The sequence below is a fragment of the Vipera berus genome, assembly GCF_964194415.1.
Source record: "Vipera berus genome assembly, chromosome: 8".
Lineage (NCBI taxonomy): Eukaryota > Metazoa > Chordata > Lepidosauria > Squamata > Viperidae > Vipera > Vipera berus.
In genome coordinates this window covers 24678625-24685701 of record NC_138211.1, presented here as the reverse complement: position 1 = coordinate 24685701, position 7077 = coordinate 24678625, and positions in this window count along the sequence as shown.

The window sequence follows — 7077 nt, the reverse complement described above, 5'->3', positions numbered from 1 at the left end:
GAAGGTGCCAGATTAGGCAGCAATTGTTCTGCAAGTTTCTTGCTGCCTGGCCCATTTTCAAGATTGAAAAGTTCCCTCTCAGGTAGACTGCCAAGTCTCTTCTGACCTGCTATCAAAAGGGAAATGTGAAGCCCCAATTCTGCAATAGTCTCAGGTGGGTCAGAAATCTGAAGTTCATCTCACCTGCACTGCATCCAGTTATTATTCCATGTCAGTCACGTAAGTGCTACTGTGTCCATTGGGAATATCAAGAGCAAAGAACACACATGCACGCACATAGTTGCACACATGCACACACACTGCCAGTAACCTGTGCAATGAGTACTACTGAAATTGCAATGGATTAAGCTTGTAGAAATAATTTCTCGCTGCACTGTTAAGGAATATTGTCATGTGTAAATTATTTACTGAAGTGGTGATAAAGTTTGCTCCGATCGCATACTGCTTTAAAGAATATGTATTCTGTGCAGAAATGGCCTTTTGCTGCTCCCAATACAAGTGATGTGGTGTCTAGCATGACTCATAAATGCTTCGCTGGGATATAGAGGCAGCTTTGTACGTCTGGCTTGATGGTGCCAGTAAGCAGAACCAGCTTTTCTGAGGTGACAGAAAGAGTGTCCTTGAAAAGTGCTCAAAATCTTTGCGTAGCCTTTATTTCCTTCACCGACCTTTCTGCTCCAATTGAAGTTTCACAAAGTGGTGGACAAGGTGAGCGTGATGGTCAATTGGTGAGTTTTTCCCTGCCAACTCTCGCCCATCCCTTAGGCAAACTTTCTGCCATCCCAGCCTTCCTTGGTCTTCCCCACCTGCTTGGGCAGCTGGGCTCCAGCCCCCTCCCCCACCGTTTTCCTTTCCCTTCTATTTCAAAAGGACAAAGACATCAAGATCTTGCATGATCCCAAACTTGTGTGGCAGGAGATCAACCTCCCATTTTACTCTTAAAAGCAAGGCAAGGGAGGTAACCTGAGAAATTCATGGGCACACTCAGGTTGCCTTTTTCAAATGGGGACTTTGGGGTTGAGTAGCCTTTTGAGAAAAAGTCAGATTGTTCCTCTCATCCTTGTTGCAAACCTTAAGTGTTCACACCCAGACAGACTGCAGGAAAAAAATTCCACAGGTGAAATGGAAGGAAAGATTCACCTCTCCAGTGCCCTGAAAGCTGTATGGCTCTAATTTAAATTGCCCTGTTGGAAGCAGCTTTCCAATTCTTTAAAAATAAGGGTTTTTTCCTAGAAACTCCTAAAGAGTAACCTCCACTCCCCTTGCTTGCAAGTACTTCTAGCAAAGCTGCTGAACTGTTTGCAGGTTAGAAACAGCCTGTCACACTTGACAACTGTGCAGTTGCAGAAACAGCCCATCTCTTAGAACTGGTTCATGGCAGGACTTGAAATAACAGGCGGAAGACAAGGCTTCTGCCTGCAGATACCTTATTCCAAGGTGCTAGAAGAAGAAAAAAAACTGTTACAGCTTAGTAGTGTTAAAGTAGAAATTAGCATCTGGGGAAGAAAGCTTTGCTCCATTGGAACAAATTGTGCCATTGTTGTTCTTGTAATAAGGAGCTTTAAATGTTTCCCACAACAGCTTCTATTTCTCCAGAGAGTGTGGGAGATGAACAGCCCCCAGAGCACATTTTACACCTGGTGGTTGGGGTCACTCAAAGATGTTGGAATAGCTGAAGATTTAAAATGACCAAAAGAAAAGGTGGGATCAGGTCACTTCTACAGGCGGTTGCCTTTTTTATAAGACCAGAAGGGAACTTCCACGCAAAGCGATTTCTCCCAAGTAACATAAAGGGGAAACCACCAGCTCTTCTGAGCTTGTCCTGAGGGCATTTGGCTGAGCGATGCTGTGAGTGACTGGGCAGCCCACTTGAGCCCAATTCAGCATGAAGTTTGTCATATGTTCTTATACAAAGAGGTTGACTTACCTAGAAACTTACAAACTGCAAGCATAGGGATAGGATCTCCTGAGATCCACTCTGTGATAAAATACAGGGTAGCTTAGCTACCCAGGTCAGTTTGCATCCTGGAAAGGAGCCAGTTCACCTGAGACAGGCAAAGATGCTGACGTTGCTCCTTTTGTATATGCGTGTGCTTGTGAAAATGCATGCAAAAAGTCTTAATCATAGTTTGGTGGTAAAACAGTCAAGCCCTTCTTGAACTCAATCTAAAGCCAAGTTTTCCTTGTACTTCAAAACTTAAATTAGTGCTTTGGTCCTTATTACAAAAGAAATGAGCAGCTCTTCATAAAGCACTAATCGATAGGAAATTGAGAAGTAAATAATTCAGAATATGCAAAGTAGACAGCTGGAAATGTTTAGCAAAATACAAACATACCAGTATCTCTGTATTTGGTGTTTCCACAGACCAGCCAATTCTGTTAAGCCGTTTAATGATAGGCATGTACAGAGAATCCACCTTGGAAGAGGCTGAGGGGGTTTTGCATTGCCCACTTTTCAGGCCCCTCTTCTCTGACCAGCTCACCAGCTCTGCAGGTTGAAGAACTGCTCCTTGGCCCATTAAGTAGTCTGGGCCCTTGGCTGTGGACCCCAGGAGTCAAACTCCATTACTCCATTAAAAGAAAGAATGTGGGCTTAAGTTGAGAAATCTTGACAGTTATTAAGCATATTTTTAAATCAAACTGCATCTTTCTTCCTGATTTTCTTGCTTCAATGGCATACCCAAGGATGAAACAACTGAGGCAAGCAATACTGAGTGACAGTTTGTGTGTCAGTACAGCAGCTGAACAAATGCTATCCAAAGCCCCTGGTTTCACTACCGAGCCGTCCAACAAAGAGTAGCCCTGTGAAATAGTGGAGAGAGAACGCCAGGCTAACCTAAATGTTGGGGGCTCCAGTGCTTGTGAACGGTGAACTGGGGCTCTGGCACAGTTTTTGGTCTTGTCATTCAGCTGAAGCAGAACAGGAGTTCAGTGAAAACAGAAAAATGGCACATAAATCAAGTAATTAAATAAAGCACTTGCTGAATTGTTCGCTGACAATTAGAGGGATCAAGACTGGATTTTCTGACAAGAGTTCCGCCCTCTCTCGGATCGATCCAAGTCTGCACCTCTTAGCAGCAGCGATCTGTTCCTGCCACCATTGAATTAGACCCCACGAACGAGGACCTTTTCCATCATATGTACCATTATTAAGGGGTGGTAAAGTGGATGCTGCAAAAATGCAAAACCAGAAGATGTGTTTTTACACACACACACACACACACACACACACACCAGAGCTGCCAGCAACAAACGTCCTGGCAGTTGCTTGGCAACACAGCTGACTCCGGTGGTGTTTGCAGGGGCCGGTGGAGTCGGAGGCAAGGGGTGAAGCTTTTACGGGAAGGAATCAAACCAAGGGGCTCCTCGTCCTTGCAGAGTTTCAAAATGGGGGCAGGGACAACTGTTGTCTGAATGCCCTCAGCAGCTCTTGGCTCCGCACTCCAAAGAGGGTTTGGGGAGCCAGGGCTTCCTGCCCCCAAGACCAATGGACCAGCTATCTTAGAGATAATCACATTAAGTCTTACTCATAGCCAACTGGAAACCTCTCTGTGTAAAACAGAATTACCTATTTTAAACCTTGGATCTTTCCCTTATTTTTACCCACTGCTCTCTCATTTGATGCAGTCATTTCTCTCAACTGTGTTGGGTGTCAGTTCCGTCTTCTGAATAATTTCTCAAAGCAAAAAAATCTGGCTAAATAGTCAAATGTTCCTTATACTATCTAAACATTTTAAAATCCTATTAGATACCCTTCCTCCAGCACCATTCTACACTAAATAGGTTCCCTGGTGGATTGTAGCCCTTTGAAAATAACAAGCAAGTAAATGTATAAACACCTTTCCCTTTATAGGACTTGGAAGTGAGGTATTTAAGTTAGAGAAAAAGACTCCTCACCATATAATTACGTGTCAATTTAGTAATTACTCATTTATTTTATTTATTTATTTAATTAAATTTTTATACCGCCCTTTTCCCGAAGGACTCAGGGCGGTGAACAGGGCATATCTTAAAACTACAAAAGTACAAAAGTTAAAAAAGAATTAAATTATTGCCCACAATAAAAACAATAAAAATAAGTGTGCAGCTGTTCCCAGAAACATTTGTTTAATGCTAACAGTGTTCAAGCGTGCACTTTTGAAATAACTTCAATTACTGCTGTATTGTGCAGGTGATTGATAGCTTTCCCTCTAATCCAGAAAAGGTGGGCAGTGTTTCTCAAGTGAAGCTGAGTCAGCCTCTTCCAAGGGGATGATATAGAAAAGCTCATCCGAGCAATGAATCCAAGATGAAAAAGTAATGCTTTTAAGCTCTTTTTCGCACTGGAACTTAAACTAGGCACGCCCATCTGTGGCTCTGGCCTCTTCCATCTTCACCTGTTCTGGCTCTCAAATGAACTTAGTGCTGATGAGAAAATCTGAGGGCTTCACTGCTGATCTGGAAGTGGGCAAAGGTGGGCAGGAGACACAGGCCACTCGTGAGAGGCATGAGCATGGTCTTAGAAATGATACACGGTCTTAGAAATGATACATGACTTCCAGAGTGCAAGACATTGTGCCCCAAATCACTTTTTACATCTGCAAAACAATGTGATTGCAAAATATACATAGCCTGAGATAAAGCTAATCATCTCAATAAGGAGATTGAGATACTGAATTTGCAAAAACAACAAACTGGTGTTTCCAAAACAAGAAAAAGGCAGTGATAGATTTGCTGAAATTATGATTGCTATCTAACAAACATCAAACCAGAACTACTGGTAGGTTTATTTTTCTGTGTTCTTGGATCACAGTTGTTGAGTTCCTCAACTATTAAGCAAAGTGCAGCACCCTGGCATTAAGAGCAGCCTGAACCACAACTGGTCCCAAGTCCTTGGAGGTGGTTGGTCTTCCACAGAGAAAGGAAAAAAGTGGCCCTGGGAGTCAATGGGCAACAGATTCTAGCTCTGACAAGTGCAAGAACATCCTGGAGGTCTTTCACCCACCCCCAATTATCAGAGGCCCAGGTCAGTCAGAAGGAGATGTAATAATAATGCAATGTATCTCAAGTAAGCTGCAAAAATTAAATGTCTGTGTCTGACAATCGTTGCTTTAAAGTGCTATTTAATGTTTCCCTCTGTAAATAAAGACAGCCCCCCTCACTTTGGCCCTTGACTGACATTGTAAAGCCTACCTTTGAATTTGCTCATCAAGCAATCACTTGCGCAACTCAAGATTCCTCTCTCCTTCAATTACTTCACAAAACCATGTGTTTTTTTTCCTGTACATTCATTTCTTGAGAAAATTAGACTGGCAACTTAATTCTTGATGGTTTGTGTTCCTTGGCAATTTCATATTTTCCTTTTTATACCATACTTTTGTTTCCAGACACCGGAGTAGTTATCTTCAAAGGAATTTGGTGAGTTAGCAGTTTTGAGGCCTTCCCAGTTGTGCCGCTTTGCCATTCTGCTGCTGATGATGCATGTTTCTCCTTGAAGGTGGCTGTCTACACTCTTCTGCTTGACTATCCAATGGTAGTAAAGCAGTCGTACTCTTCTGCCAAGGTGGAGGTGGCCACCCCCAATTCCAACATTGCTAGGCCAAACATTGCTAAATGTCTGAATAAGAGACTTCCTTAAACTGCTTTTTGTCTCATCTGATTGATCTAAAAAGAAAAAGAATATACCAATAAACTTTTACCAGAATACCAAATTGTTTTGGAAATTTCTGTTTTTTATACAAACAAAGCACAAGACACTTAGTCAAAAGCTAAAATATCAGGCCCATCGGTCTGTTTTGAAAGATTACTGGTAGAAATTCCATTTTCCAGATCATACTTTTCTCAGCAGTTGAATATCATGTACGCTAGATGGTAAATTAAATTCTTCTACTGTATTCGAGTTACAAAATGGACCATTATTTCTAGGAGGAAAAAGCTCTTTTAAAATAGTAAATATTTTGCTGGCACTCTCCATTTGGAGGCATTGTGTATTCTTGCTAGAATACTGTAACCTATGAACACGCCTTACATCCTGCTGCACTTCTTGGCTTTTGGCCAGCAACCATTTGATCATTTGATGGGAGGTGGCAAGAGGAGCTGAAACCGTCTCCAAATTGAACTCTGGCATTTGCCCTAGGACAGCTGGATGGGAATCGCCCCAGAGGCAACTTCTTAAAGATACAGAATATCAGAGTTGGAAGGGATATTGGAGATCTTCTAGTTCAACCCCTCGCTCGAGCAGGGGACCCTGTACCATTTCAGACAAATGGAGCCCCGAAGATTAAACTTCATTTCCACTAGCTGTGGCCAGGGTGGTCAATAAAAAGGCTGTACAAGAGCCAAGCCACAGCCAAAGATCAAGAGTTCCTAGTGGTATTAAGTTCCGTGCAGGAAAATCCAGAAAAAGCAGCTCACCATCCTGGGAAAAGCACTATGTGAACGCTAGAGTTCTCCTCCCAGGACATCCTTTGATGCTTTAATGGAAGCAGCAGTTCAGCAAAACAGTCCAGGTGAGTTCTAGGCCTCTCTAAATATGAGAGTTGATGCAGGACTTGCGGCCCTTCCTTCTCTCTCAGGGTTGTGGGGGAAAAGAGGAGGCATGAATGTTCACTGCCTTATAATATGGGGACCATATTTTATTTGAGAAAAATTAAGGACAAACCTGAAAATGGGGCAAATCTGAGAGGCTCAAAATGATAAAAAACTGTAACTGTTACAAACTTTTTTCAAATGAAAATTCAAGATCAAAACCAAGAAAAACTTTGTAAAAATGCATATTGTAATAAAGATTTTCTGAAGTAAAGGACTGTCTTTATAATAACGGACATGTGGTCACTGTACTTATACATTCAAAAGTTGGAATGTAACAACAATTAGGAATGAGAATAACAGCGCCAAAAACGGCGCCCTTCAGATACCTAAAACCATAATTCCCACCCAGGGCAGCCCCCCCACCCCACCCCCAGCCGGACCGGCGGGCTTCCCCTCGGAGCGCCCCGCCAAAGGCAGCCGCACCGGCCGGTGCCCCCGGCGGAACCCCTGGCGCGGAGGCCGTTTCCGCCCGGAGGTGAAAGGAGGGGCGGGCCGCCTCACCGGAAG